The 21425-nt window shown below is 40.1% G+C and overlaps 1 protein-coding gene across 1 annotated transcript in view; it reads left to right on the top strand.

Moving 5' to 3' along the window:
* Nucleotides 1-21425, top strand: part of CSMD1 (CUB and Sushi multiple domains 1) — a 2262799-nt gene that overhangs the window by 509512 nt on the left and 1731862 nt on the right. The gene's annotated exons all lie outside the window — the stretch shown is intronic.

Here is a 21425-nt window from a genome sequence, read left to right as displayed (position 1 = left end):
CCTCCCTGTTTTGCCACTCACACCACTGGTCCTATAGGGCTCATCCGTCCTGGATTCCCTGTATTTTCAGTTCCTATCTGTACCAGTGTACCTCCTCTGGTCTAGCCAGTCTTGCAAGATAGAATTCGAGTCATAGTAGTGGGAGCGGGGAGGAAACCTTTAGGAACTAGAGGAAGGTTGTATTTCTCATCATTGTTACATCGCACCCTGAGTGGCTCATCTCTTCCCCAAGACCCCTCTGCGAGGGGATCTCCAGTGGCCTACTAATGGGCTTTGGATCTCCACTCCGCACTCCCCCCATCATTTACTATGGTAAGATTTTTTGTTCTGATGATGCCTTACACCTGATCCCTTCGACACCTCGTGGTTGGATAGGCTGGTGTGCTTCTTCCATGTGGGCTTTGTTGCTTCTGAGCTTGATGGCCGCTTGATTACCTTCAAGCCTTTAAGACCCCAGACGCTATACTTTTTGATAGCCGGGCACCATCAGCTTTCTTCACCACATTTGCTTATGCACCCATTTGTCTTCAGTGATCCGTTCGACACCCCGTGATCACACAGGTTGATATGTTGTTCCATGTGGGCTTTGTTGCTTCTGAGCTAGATGGCCACTTGTTTACCTTCAAGCTTTTAAGACCCCAGACGCTATATCTTTTGATAGCCGGGCACCATTAGCTTTCTTCACCACATTTGCTTTTAAATGAAGGTAATGCAAATGTTTAAAAGTAACATATGTTATAAGTTAATTTTAAGTAATAACTTGTGAATATTAATATATAAATATGACCTATATTTCACTTTGATAAGTCTTAAATTTCATTGGTAATTGATCATGGCTATTAAAATAAGTATGTGTTTTGTATATGAAGATATAAGGACTAAAGCACTAGTTTTTCATGCTTGTTGAGTTTGAATGAATATCAATCTTGGTTTGAGATTATAGAGTTGGTACTTTAGCATTTATGCTGCTAATAAGGATGTTCATTTTAAAAATAGCAGTAATATTCACATTTAAAATACCAGTGGTTCTTTTATTGTGTTTAGCTTTTGTTTCTGAAGAGTCTGTTCCTCAAATGTTCTCAACTTACATGTGTGTATGCCACCATTTGAAAGTCTCATTATTTCCCTCTTGAAGGAGCAGGACCAATATGTCTTTCATGTTGTTCCCCCAATATGCTCGGAAAAAATACTGGTGATGGACCAGTGATCACTCACTCTACTGCTAACCAGGAGCTCAGTCATTTGAACCTACTAGCTTCCTCAGGAGAAATAGGGAGCAGTCTGCTTCCATAAAGATTAGATCCTGGAAACCCTATGGAGGTTCGACCTGAGCCTTTAGGGTTGCTATGAATCAGAAAGGACTTGATGAAAATGTTGTGTTTCTTGTTTTTGTTTTATTCATTTATTCATTTATTTGTTTGTTTATTGTAGTAGCCACAAGGCGGAAAGACCTAGTGATCTGCACTGTACAGATGATAGGCCAGAACAGGATGCGGCAGTCCTCTGGGCCACATGCTGTCACCACCAGTGGGAATGGGCTTGACAGCAATACCAAGAACATGGACTCCGAAATCTTCTAGTGCACGTTATCTGTACATGCAGAGGGTCAGGCTCTACTTGAAGGTCATAGACAAGATCAGGGTGGCCTTTTCACAATTATTTTTAAAAATCCGATCAGGGTTTCTTGTTTATCATTTGCTTTTAGACATTGTCCTTTATGGGTAGTATTGATGAAAACAAAGTATTTCACCTATTGTGAAAGATGGAACTTAGTTTTTTTGTGCCTTAGTAAAAAATACTCTTTATGTTATAGTTGATTTTATTGAAATTCTACTTAAGTCTACAATGACTGGTTTTGGAATCCTGTAAGTCAAAAAGAGAACACATTAGCTGACGCATGAGTATGACTGATGCAGAGTGAATGGCAAGTGCACACACACACACGCTTCGAGAATCTCTAAACTTTTATAAAGATAGAATGACAATTATTAAGTAGAATGATTTTAAGCTTTTAATTCATTTGTGAATCATATGAAGTCATACAGTCACTGCCTGAGTCAGTGAGTTAGAGAAAGCTGCAACTTTCAATGTACCAAGCTAGTTTCTGCTTTAATATAAGTAGTTCATTGTGTATCGATAAGCACATTTATTAACCTAAAACTGAAACACTTGATATTGACCTCCATTTTCTTTTCACGTTTATTATGACACAACTCAGATCTTCAGATTGCAGTTGGATTTTCAGCCCCAGCTGAAACTAAGAGCAATTTTTGAGAAGAGTCTTCACTGCCCATAATGTTTCTCCTATTTAATTGATAGGGTTGGCCTATGATAAATGAAAAATGTGTTTTTCAAGTATGTTCTCAATAATCAAACATGTATTAGAGGCAGCAATCTCTGTGTACTGTGAATAAGAATTAGGAAATGCACAGAAAAGGAATTTCAGGTTACAAAGGTTTTCAAGGGATAGTATGTGTCTTTTAGTAATTTTCGCTGCTTTATATTTGGTAACTTCTTCTCCTGAGGGTTAAAAATAATTTTAAAGTCAACATAATGCTTATAGGGTATCATTAGACTGACGCATTTAATTCCTCTCTAAAGATGTGACTATATATTTCAAACTTTGTTTCCTTTTGTTACCAGAATACAGATCTTTGTATTTCCAAGAGAAAGGTTTGCATTTGGAAGGCATAGGACATCACAAGAGAATTTTATTTAGACTCAGACAAATAACAAATCCTAAGCAGTCATCAGCACCAGGCTCAGTATTTCTTGCCTGAAATATAGATACTGAGCATTTTCAAGGATCCCTACAGGCACACAGGAAATTCTGGGGAACTTCCATTGAAGTAGCAGTGGGTTCTGGGAAATGAAGCCCCACAATGTTGTCATGGAGTTCATGCCATCCCTGTCCAAATCTTCACCTTCATTTCTTTGCTCTGTCTCATTTCTCCTATGAGATATTTCATACATAGTATTTTTTTTCTTTTTTAACATTTTATTAGGGGCTCATACAACTGTTATCCCAATCCATACACACATCAATTTTTTATGGGAGCAGGAGGGGAGGGCTCTCCTTCTGTAGCTGTTTCCTGCTTATATGGTGTAAAGTATATCATCTGTATATGACTATGCCAGCATGAATAGACTTCTTGCCTCATCTACTTTACATTGAGGATTAAGCTCTTTCAGGTGGAGATGCTGCACTTGAGGCTGTGAGTCATTTAGAGGCATCGCCTATTTGTGGTCTATAGTCTAGCTTTCATCGGAACAACTGAGTTTGTTTCCAAAAATTCTGTAATAGTCACCCCAAAAATTTGTCCTACAGGAAATGCTCTCAGTCATAATATGGAGACATGAGAGACCGAAGGACACCCTATCAATGTCATGGCTACCCAATAATACAATAGAAGTAAATATGACTCTGTTTCTCCTTCTCCTATTTTACTCTCAAAGATTCTTCATGTAAGTTTTAGTATAAAAACTTTCAGGAAGTGGTTGGTTAGTCTAAGAGGTTGAAATGAAGAACAAAGAAATATAAGTCCTTTTGTCTACATGTCCTAGCTCTGAGGGCACTTTTAAGCCAAGCTTTCTAATTCATGTGCATCTCTTTCTGTAAGCGTGCTATCTCTTCCTGCTTTTTATGGGCTTTGTCCTGACCCCCTAGGTAGTGTAGTGCTTCAAAATACGTGTGGAAAGATGACAGATTTTCAGCTGAATGAAGTGATCAGATGGAAATAACCTACAGCTCTCTGTATAAAAAGCATCTTTCGGTTTCTGGAACCTACATATCTCCTCCTGTTGAGTAGAGGTTGAAGACAGCACACTGATAATTAACTTGGATTTAGCCAGACCCAGGTTAGCTCAGATGGCGGCCTTAGTCAGCGCCTTAAACTCACGGTGCTGCTTGTCCACAGGCTGCCATCTTTCATGTCTTCCCCAGGAGACGTCTTAGTGCTCTTTGGAGCCAAGTCTTTCATGTTTCGACAGCAGCATCAGGTAACACTGTGAGTGGAGTATGGATTGAAATGATTAGTTTCTTTTGTAAAGTGGACTTGGTTCATGTACCTATTCCTGATGGTTGCCACTCAGAGACATCTGATACCTGTGGGGCTGGTGTTGTGTGTAGCTCTGCGGCCCGTTGTCTAAGTATGTGTCCTACCTTCCTTGTAGCACGTATCTAGGTGCCTCAGGAAGTGTTGACTGCTGCAGACACTCCACCTCACCAGGCTAGTGAAAATGAAGATCAAATATTGTGCTTCCAACCTCAGTAGTTTGTGTCCATGGTTATTGATAAATTTTTCAAAGTCTCTTTCAATTCAACTATTACTAGTAATTAAATCTCTTAAATGACCAACTCCAACCTGAGTGTTGGACGAAGGGATTTCCTTTTAAATCTCATTTTACAGCTTGCAATGGCACAGTTTCAAACAGTTTGTCATCACTTTCTCAGTACCACCCCCCTAAATCTCGAGAAAAGGCAGGAAACATTACTGCAAATCAGCTGTTTTCCCTCAAAGCCAAGTGAGGCTGCTGTTTTATTACAGGATGTGACATAAATAATTTTTAAACTAGATTCCACCTGAGATTAAAATAAGGCACTAGAGGTAGTGAAATTACTGAAGGGGAGGGACCCTGTAATTTACCTTAATTTCATGAGGTGAAAGCTTATAAAAGTTTAAATGGGGGGGTTTAAGCTTTTAAAGGACAGTTTGAAACAGGATAGTTTACAACAGTTTTTCCCCACCTGTGGCAAATTCAACACTACATTAGATTACCAGCATTTGCTATAGATTTTGATCTTTCAAAAGAAGCATTCTTAATCCAAGTATCTATCCTCCCAAATGGCAATAGATTACTAGATAGTTCATGACCATAATTGAGATTAAAAGGCATAACAAGCACCAATTAAATTGTTTTAGCAAATTGATGAAACACTGTAAGTACCCTGCCATCTATGTCATGAATTTGGAAGACAGCTACTTGGCTATCTGGCTAGAAGAGATCCATATTTGTGCCTATTCTAAAGAAAGATGACCCAACAGAGTACTTAAACTATAGAACAATACCATTGATGTGGCACACAAGGTAACATTTTGTTGAAGATGATCCCACACAATTGCCACAGTACATTGACACTGACAGAACAGCCAGAAGCTCAGCCTGGATTCAGAAGAGGACATGGAACAAGGGATTTCTTTTCTGATGACAGACAAATCTTGGCTCAAAGCAGAAAATACAAGAAAGATGTTTACTTGCATTTTATTGGCAATGCAAAGGCAATCTACTTTATGGACCATAATAAATGATGGGTAACCTCGAGAAGAATGGGAATTCCAGAACACCTTATTGTGTTTATTTGGAACTTGTGCATGGATCAAGATGTAGTTGAGGGAAAAGAACAAGGTTTAAAGTCAGGAACGGGGTGTGTGACCTTATTTTCCCATCTGTATGCTGAGCAAATAATTAGAGAAGTTGGATTATATAAAGAAGACTGTGGCATCAGGATTAGATGAAGGCTTTTAACAACCTGACACATGAAGATGGTGCATCTTGCTTGCTGTATGCAAGGAAGACTTGAAACACTTGCTGATGAAGATCGAGGATTGCAGCCTTCACTATTGATTAATAATTTATGTAAAGAAGACCATAATCTTCACAAATGGACCAGTAGGTAGCGTCATGATAAATGAAGAAAAGGTTGATGTTGTCAAATAGTTTGTCTTGCTTGGATCCACAATCAATGCTCATGGACTTAGAAGTCAAGAGAACAACATTGCATTCGGTAAATCTCTGTGCAAGAACACTTGAGATTACTGAAAATCCAGATTATTACTTTGAGGACTAAGGTGCATTTGACCCATTCCCTAGTATTTTCTATTGCCTCATATGCATGGGAAAGTTGGACATTGAAAGGAGAAGGGTGAAGAAGATTGTATGCATTTGATTTTTGGTGATGGAGAAGAATATTGAAAGGATCATGGCCTGCTAAAGGGGACAAACTGACCTGCCTTGGAATAAAAAAGGCCACAGTGCTTCTTAGAGGCAAGGATGGTGAGATTTCATCTTCCATCCTTTGAACGTGTCAAGAAAGACTGGTACCTAGCGAAGGACATCATGCTTAGTAAATTGAAGATATAGCAAAAAAAGAGGAGGGCCTTCAATGAGGGGTTGAAACTGTGGTTGGAACAAATGGCTCAGGCATAGGAACAATCGTGGGGATTTCATGGAAGCCTGCAGTGTTTCCTTCTTTTATGCACACGGTCGCTCTGAGCTGTCACCAACATGATGGCACCTAACAACAACAACAACAACATCTATAAGAATCCATTTAATGATAAACAGGCAAAGTTCTATTACACTTCTTCCTTATGGGGTGACCATTCCCTTCGACTTTCTCAGAACTTATGAGAGGGCGAGACCAATAAGGTTGCTAGACCTAGCCTTAACTCATAATTTCTCATTGAGGACATCTGTAAAGTGGATAGAATGATTAATTTATATCTTAAAACTCTTTTTCTTGTGGAATATTGGGATCCACACCAGTAGGTTTTATTATAGTCTTTTTGTTAATTGTTAGTGAAAAAGCAATCAGGTACTTTTAAGAATCTTGGTTAATGGCAGCTATTTATTATTACAGTTTAAACTACCATTTTCAAGCCAAATTTCCCTACTACCTAACTTGTTACAAAGAATATCAGTTTTCTCCAGGGTCTGAAGATTCAATTTGTTCCAGTTTTATTGATGTATCCAGAAAACTGATTTGGCAATATTAAACCTTGGTTTCCTTTCTGAAAGAGAGTGTACACAGGCTATCATGGCAGAGGTTTTGCAAGTCCTGTATCAGCAGTTCTCACCCTGTGGGTTGTGATCCCTTTGGCGGTCGAACAACCCTTTCACAGGGGTTGCCTGATTCATAACAGTAGCAAAATTACAGTGATGAAGTAGCAATGAAAATAGATTTATGGTTGAGGGGTCAGCACGCCATGAGGAACTGTATTAAAAGGCCATGGCGTTAGGAAGGTGGAGAACCACTGTCTTATATCTTCTACCATGTCTGTGGGGACAGAACGTCCCTCCTCGAAATCTGGATTTCCAGAATTAGTTGGTGCTTTACTGGGTAACATGCCTCCAATTCCCCCTGTTGATGAGCCTAACTATCCCTACTCCCAGGAAACCTCTCCTATAAGTCCTCTCTCTGAATAGCTTCTCTTCATAGGTGCTAACAGCTCACCATAGGAGCTATCAGCTGTTAACTTTGGCTCACTGCTAAATTCCCTGAAGTTATGGGAATCAACAAAGGGAAACGGTAGGCTTAAAATATTTCCTGCACCTCTTTCGTGGTTTCTGGGATTTATAAAAAGTACCAAGCCAGTAAAGGTAATCATTTGAGAAGTTGAAAATTCTCATATGACCAACATAGTAAAACTGAACCATGGCTTGATCGGTCTCAAAAGCTGGTGGGATAAAATGGCCTGAGATATAGTCCCATATTTTTTTCTTTTTTTTCTCTAATCATTTTATTAGGGGCTCATATAACTCTTATCACAATCCACACATATATCAATTGTGTAAAGCGCATTTGTACATTCATTGGCCTCATCATTCTCAAAACATTTCCTCTCCACTTAAGCCCCCTGCATTAGGTCCTCTTTTTCCCCCTCCCTCCCCTTTCCCCCCTCCTTCATGAGCCCTTGATAATTTATAAATTATTATTTTGTCATATCTTGCCCTGTCCGATATCTCCCTTCACCCACTTTTCTCTTGTCCATCCCCCAGGGAGGAGGTCACATATAGTTCCTTGTAATCGGTTTCCTTTTCCAATCCACTCTCCTTCTACCTTCCCAGTATCGCCACTCACACCACTGGTCCTGAAGGGATCATCCACCCTGGATTCCCTATGTTTCCAGTTCCTATCTGTACCAGTGTACATCCTCTGGTCTAGCCAGACTTGCAAGGTAGAATTCGTAGCATGATAGTGGCAGCGGGGAGGAAACATTTAGGAGCTAGAGGAAAGTTGTATTTTTCATCGTTGCTACATCGCACCCTGACTGGCTCATCTCCTCCCTGAGATCCTGCTGCAAGGGGATCTCCAGTGGCCTATTGATGGCCTTTGGGTCTCCACTCCGCACTCTCCCATCATTCACTATGGTAATATTTTTTGTTCTGATGATGCCTTCTACCTGATCCCTTCAACACCTCGTGATTGCATAGGCTGGTGTGCTTCTTCCATGTGGGCTTTGTTGCTTCTGAGTTTGATGGCTGCTTGATTACCTTCAAGCCTTTAAGACCCCAGACGCTATACTTTTTGATAGCCGGGCACCATCAGCTTTCTTCGCCACATTTGCTTATGCACCCATTTGTCTTTAGTGATCCCTTCAACACCTCGTGATCACACAGGCTGATATGTTCTTCCATGTGGGCTTTGTTGTTTCTGAGGTAGATGGCTGCTTATTTACCTTCAAGTTTTTAAGACCCCAGACACTATATCTTTTGATACCCGAGCACCATCAGCTGTCTTCACCACATTTGCTTAGCAGAACTTAAAAATTTCAAATGGGGAAAAATTAGTTTATGTATAGTGTCTTAAGATGACTTGCCTTTGAATGGGAGCTTACTTTCTAGTACTTTGAAGTCTACAAGACTTATCTACAAAATGTACTATTATGGAAAATGAAGACTTTTAAAATCGAATGGGGGGAGTGGGCGGGGCTGTTTTTTGTTTTTGTTTGGTGTATGTGTGTGTGTGATTAATTGCTGTAATACTGTCCTGCAGGCAACTGAAGGAGTTTTATATTTGCTGTAGACATCGTTAGGCACCAGAACTCTTCCAGGACAATTTTGATACTATAGAAATTCTGCCATTTTGCTCTCACTGGTAGTATCTCCATTTATATTCATTTTTGTTACAAATCTGACAAATGGAGGTGTTTCTGGATAGTGAAGCCCACATTCTATTACATTTTTACATTAAGTTTTACAAATAATTTTACAAATTATTAAGTTTTTACAAATCCAGCAGGCAAACACAAATTTCAAGATGTTTCTTTATTATTGGAGTTCTTTGTATCTTCTTAGACCTACCAAAGTTATTAGTTGATTCTTATAAATCATTAGTTAAATATTTGTTATACCAAACAAATCCAATCTCACTACCATTGTATAGAATCAAATTTGCAGGGACCCTACATTGGTGTTAGTTTAGACTAGAAATTGCTGTAGTCACAGACAACCGCATTATGCTCCCACCAAGGGGTTGCTGGCTTTGAACTACCAGGTGGCTAACAAGCCGCCCAAGGTCTAACCCACGGTCCCAATAGGACTCCTTAAGTTCTACATAGAAAGATTTCATTCTTGACATAAATGACTTAGTCTTGACTTCTTATGGAAAGATTCTCAGCCCAGCGTGTTAGGAAAGGAAACTGGCTGTCTTCTTATCTATAGGTGTCAGCCACAAAAACGCATCCTGTCACCATGAAGTATCCATGAACCAGAATCGACTGGATGGCAAAAGGTTATCAAAGGGATAACGGTGATCAGGAGAGAATCTGAGATCCTTTTACAGAAAAGTGTTTCAAGCTTAGAAATACGTCAAAGCAATTCTTTATGCGTGTGCTTGTGGCAATTGTCAATGAACTCATAGAGTTCATTTTATAGAGTTTAGGAAGTAACACAGGGTCAGACAACAGTCTTTTTCTCCTGAGTGTGACTACATGGTTCTTTCCTTTCTAAGAGGAAATCAGGAAATATTTTTCTATAAGTTATCATATGTCAAATTCTGGAGAAAATAGTCTCTTCAATATTTCTAGTACCATTGTGTGTGTGTGTGTGTTTGTACTTGAACAAGTTACTTAACAATTCTGATCATTAGCCTCAACTTCAAGTGTGGTTCCTAATACTTCTCATGTCATACAAATATTGTGATAATTAAATGAAATAATATGTATACAGTGTTGTGGAAACAGTGTGGGGCAACATTTGACTCCCTCAGCTCCCAAGGCTGAGTTCAAACATGCCTCCACTTTCCACCTAATCCTCCCAAAGCGCTCTCTGCTCCTCATCTGAGATGGAATGCAATGGTCACACAGAACTCATAGATAATACTCAGGATTATAGGGTTTATTTATTTATTTATTAATCATTTTATTAGGGCTCATACAATTCATCACAATACATAGATCAATTGTATAAAGCACACCTCTACATTTGTTGCCCTCATCATTCCCAAAATTTGCTTTCCTCATGGGTTCCCGGAATCAGCTCATTTTCCTTTTCCCCCCTCCCCCTCCTCCCCCACTCCCCCATGAACCCTTAATAATTTATAAATTATTATTATATCTTATATTACACTGTCCGGTGTCTCCCTTCACCCACCCCTCTGCTGCCCATCCCCCAGAGAGGAGGTTATATGTAGATCCCTTGATCGATTCCCCCTTTCTACCCCACCCTTCCCTCCTGTTATCGCCACTGTCACCCCTCATCCTGAGGGGTTCATCTGTCCTACATTCCCTGCGTTTCCAGTTCCCATCTGTACCGCTGTGTGTCCTCTGGTCTAACCAGGTTTGCAAGACAGAATTGGGGTCATGGTAGTTGGGGGGAGGAAGCGTTTAAGAACTAGAGGAAGGTTGTGGGTTTCATTATTGCTATACTGAACCCTAACTGATTTGTCTCCTCCCGACTACCCCTCTGCAAGGTATGTCCAGTTGTCTACAGATGGGCATTGGATTCCCATCACACGCCACACCCTCATTGATGATGATATGATATGATTTTCCTGCCCCCCCACCCCCCGCCTTTGGTGTTTGAAGCCTAGTCCCTTCGGCCTTTCATGATCACACATGTTGGTATGCTGCTTCCATGTGGGCTTTGTTGCTTCTGGGCTAGATGGCCGCTTGTTTACTTTCAAGCCTTTAAGTCCCCAGACACTATAGGTCTCAATAGCTGGGCACCATCAGCCTTCTTCACCACACTTACTTAGGCACACATTCGTCTTCAGCGTTTATGTGGGGAAGGTGGTCACACAATGATGATTTTTCTTCTTTGGTGTCTGCTACCTGATCCCTTCAACACCTTGTGTTCACACAGGCTCATGTGCTTCTTCTCTGTGGGCTTTGTTGTTTCTGAACTAGATGGCCGCTTGTTTGCCTACAAGCCTTTAAGACACTAGATGCTATATCTTTTGATAGCAGGGCACCATCAGCTTTCTTCACCACATTTGCTTATGCACGCGTCTGTCTTCAGCGATCATGTCAGGAAGGTAGGTATCATGAAATGACCATTTAGCTGAGCAAGGTGCTCTTGTATTAAGGGAATGCGCATGAGGAGGCCCAATGTCCACCTGCCACCCTACCACCAAACCTATAATTATTTGCACCTAGATCCATTCCCCCCATAATCTTAAATATATTTACATATGTACATGTCTGTATTTAGGCTTCTATGTATGTCCTTTGCCTCCTACTTCTTTCCTCTATTTCTTTATGCTTTCCTCCTGTCCCATTACCATGTTCAGCCTTCATTCTGGTTTCAGTAATTCCTCACAGTTACCTTGCCCTTGGTCACTCTCTACCAGTCCTCCCATCCCCTCCCTACCATTGGTTTTGAACCATTTGTTGTTCCCTTGTCCCTCGGTTGGCTAAGATTATAGCGTTTATTAAGGAAGTTAACAGGCTATAATTCAGATAAGGAATGCTAAGGATACAGGTGATCAGTCTTGACAGTTTATTTTCTACCATGCTTAAAGGCAGGGCTCTCTGGCCCTTTGGATAGTTGGCTTGGGTCCTGCTCTAGCAATATGACAAAGATCTTTTAGGGCTGCCAAACAATGTATTTCACTATGCTATATGATTTATCCTGAAGACACTCAGCTCCAACTCTGTGGATCAGCAAACCCACCTCCCCCATTTAAGTGCCTGGAGTCACCACACTCAAGCCAGCCTCCCACCCTAAAGCAGCCTCCTTCACTTTACTTGCTCTGTTGGCCATGGTGTTCTATGTCTTCTGCTAAGGCTCTGGGCTCTGCTGCTGCTGTTGCTGTTTCTCTGTTGCTGTTGTATCAAAGCTGTATCCCCAATCAAGCACGTTCAGACTGTAGGCATCTCACAGTCCAAAGGACATGCTCCACTACTAGCTGTTGTATCTCGCTGGTAGTAAAATCCCTTTTCTTCTGAGATGGCTGATTTATACCCAACAAAGCAGCACTTTTTATCAAGCTCTCACAGACGAATTCTATACTCCAATTAGCATGTTCCCACACCTTACCCAGATCCCTTGGGAAAATAAAAAGGCTATGGCTTTAAGAGCCATATTAAATAATTTACTGCATTGGAGATATTTAGAACAGCACTCAGCATATTTTAAGCTCTAGAAAAATGTTAACTCTTTTTAATTGGTAAATTAAGTAAAGATCTTTAATAAGTCCTGTCAACCAGTCTTCTGTTTTTCATTTCATTGTGTGGAAACAAAGCTATGTTTAACTTTGCTATTGCTATCTTATATAAGTTAGTTAATCTTGTGTGAGTATAACCAAGCCAGGATCCTTCTTAGATAATCAAGGCAGTTGCTGAATGCAGTTATTTTTATATTCTCTGAACAAGTATCTCAGGATAATCTTTTAAACTATGCTGAATTCTTTTTAAAAATATATTTCTTAAAATAAAATCAAGATCTTACCATATTTTTACTTTAATTTTGAAACATTCATAATTAGTATACATTGCTTAAAATTTTCATTGTGTGATCTGGAATTATTTCTTGAAACTAAAATCAAACACACACACACACAACCTTCAATTTAATTATAAAGGAAAGATATACTAAAACTTCCATAAGTAGAATTTATTTAGCCTCAACACCTCAACAGGGAAGTTTTGAAGCTAATGCTCTCGTAGTCCTCAGCTGTGGGATGCTCTTTATGAGGTACTATCTAGGCCTTTGCTCACATGACAAGTTTTAATTAAATTTTAAGCTCCAATTCTTCACCAGTGTTATCTTAAATGCAACTTTGTGAGCTTGATGTGTAATTAATGTAACAATAACCAAGTGAAGCTTTTGCCCACATCTTTGCAGTAAAGTAGAGAAAGCTGTCAGGGTCATTCAATTACTTAGGGCCTGTGAATCAAATAAATACTTTCTTCAATTAATATAACGTTTATTGTACTTATTGTTTTGTGTTTTTAATTGTTTTCTTAATTTCCAGCATATGAAGTTATAATTTCTTAATTTTTGTTCAGATCACAAGTTAGAACTTAAACTAGTAGAGCCTAGTCTAATAGATAAGTTGAACTTAGACTAGTAGAGTCTAGTCTAGTAGACAAGTTGAACTCAGACTAGTAGAGGCTAGTAATAATGACTGATCAATTCTGTATCCGCAGTTTATGGTAGATATACTTAAAATAAGTTTTTAATGTTAAATGCAAGCAGAAATAAAATAATACTTCACCAGGTGTGTTAGTCTGGGTAGATTAGAGAAACAAATCCACGGACACGCACATGTGTATAAGAAAGATTTATATACAAGAGCAATTGAACATTGAGAAAACATCCCAGCCCAGTCCAGATCAAGTCCATAAGTCTGATACTAACCCATATGTCCCATAACAGTTTATAAATTCCTTTTCAGACTCACGAAACACATGCAATGACACCAAATGTAAAAGATCATAGGCTTGCAAGGTGCCTTGCTTTTCAAAAGTTCACTTTACTTTCACAAAGGATATCCTCAGAGGATTTTTCACTGTTATGACAAAAGCAGAAAGGCAAAAACAGAGCAAAAGTTGCCTTCAGGGTTTGTTTTGCAGTGAGCCATTTCAGAGGCAGTGCACACCCAGAGCAGGGAGCATGGCATCCTCAAGCTCCTGCCCCAGGTACGACCCTGAGCCCCCCAGTATTCAGGGTTTGGAAGTAGGTCTGTGAACATGGTATGTTAGCGTTATTTTAGTTTTTAGGTGTTATTTGGTAGGTTATACTTTGGAGTCTGAGAACATCCAAAATTTTCCTAGATATGAATGAATGGTAATTTATTTCTTGCTAATTGCACTTTTCATAGGAAAGCTCCTCTTTTGAATGGTGGAAGAAATCAGTTCCAAACTGGGTTGCCAAACATGAAGCTATTGACTTGTAGGGCGGGGGTGGGGTTGGGGGTGGTTAGATCATATACCATATATATTCGTGTATAAGCTGAGCTTTTTGGCACATTTTTAATGCAGTTTTTGTGATAAAATTAGGTGCCTTGGCTGATATTCGGGTCAACTTATACTCAAGCATATACGTACTTATTTTTTGAAGTGCCAATTTATGACACTCCCATTGGTATTAACCTTACTGACCTGGACTATGGTGCAACATGGAAATTAAGCACGATTGTAGAAAACACTATGAAATTACTAGTTCAAACATCCTAGGAGAGGAGAGGCAGGGGTAAAAAGAGCAGTTTGCAAACAAAAACAAGACCATTTCATTAGCTGGCATGTGTATTTTAAGAGTTGGAAAGAATGGGCCAGGTTTTAAGTCAAGTCAGGATTGACTTGGAGGAAAATATTAGTCCCTGGACAGTGTATATCTCATCATGAGACTCCCTGGACCAGGCTCCTTCGATGAAACAATGATTTCATTTGGTGCGAACTCAAGTGAAAAATACAAATGATGTCAGATAATATGAGAAGTTGAGTCGGTGTAATTACCAATTTTGCGGGTGGAGGATGAGGTTCTTGCTAATCCTTAAATCCTGAAAGTTTCTGAGAGTGCTAAGAAGCATATAATGCATATTTAAACACAGAGATTGTTTGATCATCCATAAATACCTCAAAATATCTCTGGGAATTCTGTTCTCAGAGACAGAGGCATGTAACTGCTTTCTTGTGTGCAAGGGGATAATAAACAAGGTCCTAGAAATAAGGAGAGTCCATGGGTGGTACAAGAAGTTGATGGTACAACAGTTAATACATTGAGCTGCCAATAAGAAAGTGGGTGCCAAGATCCACCCAGAGTCTCAGAAGAAGAAAGACCTGGTGATCCTGTCTCCAGAAATCAGCCTCGCTATCCCTCTGAGGCAGATTTACTCTGATTCGTACCTGAGGGGACCCCACAATCTCTGCAGAAAGACAAAATAGGAGTGAGTCACGGAGAGAGAGCAAGGAAAAGAAGAGACCACGTGGGGATAAGGATAGTTGCTCTTCTGTAATTTGTTTTCACTTAATGCTGCCTTACCCACAATCACTGTAAGTGCCATTAAGACAGTCTAACAGCTCCGGAGAAGAAGTTCACATCCGGCTTGGGCTGTGTTGACTGCTTTATGAGCCATTCTCCGTGTTTCCGGGGTGTGCGGGTGATTCTTGCTGTGCTTTGGTGACTGTCCTTGGGTGTGTCTGCACGTTTGTGCTGTCACTTTCATCATGCATCCCGTACTGATATGACCCTTTCCATACAATTAAAGAAAAATCCTATTGATTTTTCTATTTCTTTTTTAATCATTTTATTCGGGGTTCATACAGCTCTTATCACAATCCGTACACCCATCCATTTTGTCAAGCACATTTGTACATTTGTTACCATCATCATTTTCAAAACATTTTCTTTCTTTATATTTTTATCATTTTATTGGGGCTCATACAACTCATCACAATCCATACATACATCCATTGTGTCAAGCACATTTGTACATTAGTTGCCATCATGATTCTCAAAGCATTTGCATTCTACTTGAGCCCTTATCAGCTCCTCATTTTTCTCCTCCATCCCCACTTCCCCTTCCTTCATGAACCCTTGATAATTTAAAAATTATTATTAGTTTGTCATATCTTATACTGTCTGACATCTCCCTTCACCCACTTGTCTGTTGTCCATCCCCCACGGAGGAGGTCACATGTAGATCCTTGTAATTGGTTCCCCCTTCCTACCCCACCTTCCCACCATCCTCCCAGTATGTCCACTCACACCACTGGTCATGAACGGATCATCCACCCTGGATTCCCAGTGTTTCCAGTTCCTATCTGTACCAGTGTACATCCTCTGGTCTAGTCAGAAAATCCTTATTCTTAACCAGGCCATTTTTTAAGGGCTTTCAGCACATAATTTATGGAAACACAATTCAATTAATGATATTCCACCAGTTGATCCTTCCAAATTCATACACCGAACACAGTCCCCTCATCACCCATTGCCATCCTGATAATTCCAGCTCCAAGCAACCCTCCAGAGAAGAAATGTTTCCCAAGTTTCTGAGGCCGGGACTCTGTTGGATCAGACTGCCACCTCTTTCCTCCCCAAAGTGGCTGCTGTATTCAAACCACTTACATTTTGGTGAATTGCCCAGTGCTTAACAAACAGCTCCACCATGACCCCCTATTCTTATCACATTATGCCCCAAGGGTAGCCATTCTAGCTTCCAGTTTAATTCTGAAATCTCATCTGAGCATCATTTAAATAAATTATGGAGGAGAATCTGCATGTGTTCTTCTGGGACAAAATTCCTTTTCATGTGAGAACCTGTACGACCTAGAGCATAAGTTATCTGCTTCCAAAGTGCAGATAGTAGTACATAGTAGAGAAAAGGGAGCAACTAAATAAAATAACAGGGAAAATGTCCAGTCTGTGCTTAAAACACTGTGGGATGTTCCTGACAAGCTCTAACGACAGAAATAAGTACAATAGGAGCATCCTTTGAATGCCTGCCCACATGGAAGCTACGTAAAGAAGATTTTGTCTTTTTTTCCCCCTCTCTAGTAACTTTCATAATATCTAGTGTATCAGTTATCAACATGAGTGAGTGAGTGAGTGGGTGAGTGAGTGAGTGAGTGAGTGAGTGACTAAGTGAATGAGTGAGTGAGTGAGTGAGTGAATGAGTGAGTGATAGTGAGTGATGTCTACTTAACTAGGATTATTCCACAAGTAGAAAATTGCAGGGAGATTTTAGCAACTCACTATGACTCCTTTATTCTGTATTGTGTCTCTCCCAACCCAAGCAAGTGCAGAAAAAAGGGAGAGAAACTACAAATATTCATCATTGTTTCTGATTCTGATCTATCAAAGGAAACAGAGATTATACATGAATGTTTTAAATTTGGTGTTGGTTTGTTTTGCTTTGCTTTTAATGAGTATTAAAACTTACATTCCACATAATTTAAGCATTAGAATGAGATGACAAAGGACACTACAACTTTTCTTCTGTAGATTTATGGAGCACATACAACAAAATATAACCTCTTCCAAGTAATTTTAACGATAGTCTAATCTCTCTGCTGACAAGGGTGTAAGTGAGATAAATTATCTTTACAAATCCTTCTAGCCTTAATTTTAGAATTCCGCGCTCTCGTTTTCCCTGTTTAACAGACAAAGTTGTCCTAAGTGCCATCCCCATAACTGCTCCGCGGGGTTCTCAGGTTTCAGCCCCCTGTGGCCTGTGGGTGTCAGGTCAAGTCTTTCTGCAAAGCACCACACTGACCCTGAAATAGCAACAGTCCTTTGTCTGGGACTCTAGTGCTTCACGGGTTACCTCACTCAGGGACGCTGAACTAATGCTAAGGTATGACGTAACCTCAAAAACAAGCATTTTGTGAACAAATACTTTAACCATAGGGAGGCCTTACATAGCTCTTCAAACGGTGCTTTCCCTCACAATATGCCCGCCTCCAATGAGAGGCGTCACTGGTAGAAGCCAAAAGGGGCCGGTATGCTTTGCTCCAATAAGCAGATCAGCTCAGTTTATTTTCTGTTCACTCTAATTATTGTAAAATGCCCAGAATATCTCCATGGCATATTCTAGAATTTTGAGAACTCTTATAAACCACACAACCATTTTATTGAAAATTTAAATGTGGAATCAGTTATCATTTATTTTCCAGAGCTTATTTTCCAGGAGCTGTTTGACCCTTGCCTTCTTTCTCTCCATGGCAACCAAAGTAGGCTGCTTTCATGTGAAAACTTAATAAATGTGCCTGTATTCCTCATTAATCACATTTAATTGTTCTAGATCAAACTTAGTCCTTCCTATGTGTCTATTTAGAATGAATCGCCTAATTTGCTTTTATATTAATAACAAAACTGATATCAATTTTGCTATCCTTGGAATTCACATCTTTATTTTACATTATTGTTTATCAACAAGAAGTTTGTTATATTAAAAGCTTGGTTTTTCTAATGGTACTGACTTGTTTCTAGCCGCCCTACAGGGCAGAGGAGAATTGCCCCTATGGGTTTTAAAGACTATAATTCTTTAAGGGTGAAGAGAGCCAAGTTTTTCTTCTATTATTTACGAATTCCATTTTCCATAGGCCTTTTGAAGACCCCTTACATTTAACAGATTTAGAATATTTAACAACATCACTTGAAATAATTTACCATGGGCGAAATGCTCTCCCACTGGATCTTATTGGACTCACTTGCAGCTCCTAAATTAACTGAAAATAATTTGGAACATATGTACATGGGTGATATTTTAACGCATTTATGGTCAATTAAAAAAGAGAATATTGCAAGCTAGCTAGTAATCAGACTTGCATTCTATGCAGTAATCAAGTTACCTATGAAATGATAGTTCAAGTCATTTGTGAATGTTCAGAAAAATCTATGATGTAGAGGCACAAAGTATGGTGGTTAAGAGTATGATTTCTAGACACAATTTTTGAGTTTTGGCAAGACATGTCACCTTGAGAAAGTTACCAATAATGAATCTCTCTTTACCATAATTTCGCTACCTTGAAATGGGGGTGATGATAATATCTGTATCATGTTGCAACAGATCAAAACCCAATGAATTGATCTTCATAATGACTTTATGTGTACGAGGGTGTAAAGCCTCCATAAGGTTTTTTGTTCTGTTTGCTTGTTTTTTACTATAAACCTTATGAAAGTGGAGCACCTGGCCTTTCTTCTATGGCACTGCTGACTGATTTGGTGGTGTTTGGTGCCAGCCACTTGGCTCCAACCAATAACGACCCTATGCCCAACAGAACACAATGCTCCAGAGGCCCGTCACATCCTCATAAGTGTTCCTATTACTGAGCACATTGATGCAGCCATTGGGTTGAACCACTTCATCAAGGGCCTGCCCCTCCTTCACAGCCCCTCCACTGTACCAAGTATGACGTCCTCTCCAGGGACCGGTCTCTCCTGATGCAGTCGTGGCTTCCTTGTCTGTAAGGAGCACTCAAGCATGACTTCTTCCAATCCAGATCCTGTTTCCTTTCAATATTCTTCTCCAGCACCACAATTCAAACACATTGATTCTTCTTCAGTCTCCTTATTTGATGTCCAACTGTCACATGCATAGGAAACAATGGAGAATACCATGGCTTGCATCAGGTGGACCTTGTCCTCAAAGTAACATCCTTGCTCTTCAGTACTCTAAAAAGGTCTTGTACAGCAGATTTACTGAATACATGACATCTTTTGATCTCTTGATGTCTGTTTCCATGAACACTGATTGTGCTCCAAATTGGGTGGATGGGAAGCTTTAAACTTTGTTAGTAGTCCAGCACAAACGATTTCAATCACAAGGGATCTTATCTGTCTCATAGGAATGCTAAAAGAAGAAGTGAATACATCTTGTTGAATGCTTACTACAGGGTATGGGCTACAGTGAGCTCAGTATCTAATAAATGCACCATTAAGCTAAAAAGATAGCTTAATGTGTAGGGAGAACACCAAAAGCTCTCCCTGGGCTTCAATTGCAACATTTTCCAGCTCTGTGGCTTCACAGCCACAATTTGGCCTCTTTTGCTTCTCCTTTTGTTAAACCTGTATTTGTAAAGATTCGATAAGCTAGAACACTAATAGGTTCAACACAGAATATTTCCAGATAAAGAAAAAGACTGCCTGGGAGGGTGGTGGGGGCTGGTGGGGACAGACTCTTTCTCTTTAAAATGGCAAAGGATAAGGTATTTTATGAGTTCCAGAATGCTCTTCAATGGAAAAATTTATCATTTTTAATCACCCATTTTTAAAAACAAAACAAGCCCAAACACCATCAATTAACTATTACCTAAATATTTCTTATTATTTTTCATAATATAGGATTCTTTGGTTTACATAAAACTGTAAAAATTGTGTGTTTATCCAGTTGTGATGGTACTGAATGCTTATTAACATGTATAAACTAGAAATAGGCTTGGTTATTTTGAAACCCATAACTGCACAGATACCCTGGAAAATTAGCTATAGTTGAGCAGACACTTGTATATGGGTGACTCCTATATGTTGTGCCACTGTAGCTTTGAGAAACCCAGGATAAGTCAAGGTCAAGTGTGATGGTTGGTGGTTGTGTGTTCACACAGCAATCATGAGACCGTCAGCATGAGAGCTTCCACCAGCGGCTGAAACCCAACCACAGCTGCTACCTCCATCGATCCAGTTGGGTCACACACAAAGACACTTTACAAAGTGTTCACAATTGAAAGCCATTATTGCTATTTATAGGAAATAATAAATATCAGGAAAAGATTACTTAGAAAAAGCAAGCAATAAATCACAGGAAGAGGTGCGAAGTGGAGCGGTCTCCTTCACCTTCGTGCATGTACACGGTGTCTGAAGGGGGACCCACTACCACTTCCCTCAAAAGGCAATGCCAATTTTGTATGGCTGGGCAGGCATGCTGTGGATGGGTGTCAGCAGGTGTGCTGCAGGTAAGTGCTGGTCTGTGCTGCCAGCTCAGGTGAAATGCTGTGAAGCGACATTCATTCTTTCTCTCTCTGTCTCTGACCCGGGCCTTGTCTTTGCTGGTTCTGTATGCTTACACTCAGCAAGCAACTTCAGAACAATTCTTCTCCAGTGCCACATTTAGCTGAGCCTCACAACACTTTTTAAGGGACAATTATTTTGCAGATCATCTCTGTTCAGTATGCAGCAAAACCTCTGCAGGCAACTGTCTTGACTCTTTAAGCCAGACTTCTTGGGCTCCTCGCATGTCCTTGGTGCCAGTGTTATAGTTGGCAGCACAGCTGAGGCTTTGATTGCCACGGAGGGCAATGGGTTGACCCCCACATTGCCACTCAATCTGGTTTTGCCTCTACTATTGCCAAGAGATGAGCAGGTTGTCCTCAATTTACCACTTTCTCTCTGGGGTGACTGAACACACTGTTGTCATCTGTTCACTACTTCTCTTGATTTTTAGGGTTACCAACTCAGGGTCACAGAGCTAGATCCAAATTATAGTTTTTTCATAGCTCCCGAAGGTACTCGGTTCAGGGCCTCTTCATCCAAATCATGTGTTCCCACACAAACACTCATTGATCAAGAAGTCTCCAAAACTTCATAGGGAACTGCCACTTATGTTGGAAATCTCATCATTTCAAAGCAGGATTTCCCTAGCTCGATCACAGCCTCAGCAATATTCTTCCCAACAAATGCCTTGGCAGGATGCTGCCCACCAACCCTCTGACTGTCATTGCAGCTCCTGGCCCGTGGGGGCGCACGTAGGAAACCCCTGCACC

The sequence above is a fragment of the Echinops telfairi genome, unplaced genomic scaffold (assembly GCF_000313985.2).
Source record: "Echinops telfairi isolate 266 unplaced genomic scaffold, ASM31398v2 ScPeMD7_9;HRSCAF=40, whole genome shotgun sequence".
NCBI lineage: Eukaryota > Metazoa > Chordata > Mammalia > Afrosoricida > Tenrecidae > Echinops > Echinops telfairi.
Note: the sequence above shows the minus strand (reverse complement) of the source record. Positions and strands in the feature narration are given on the sequence as shown.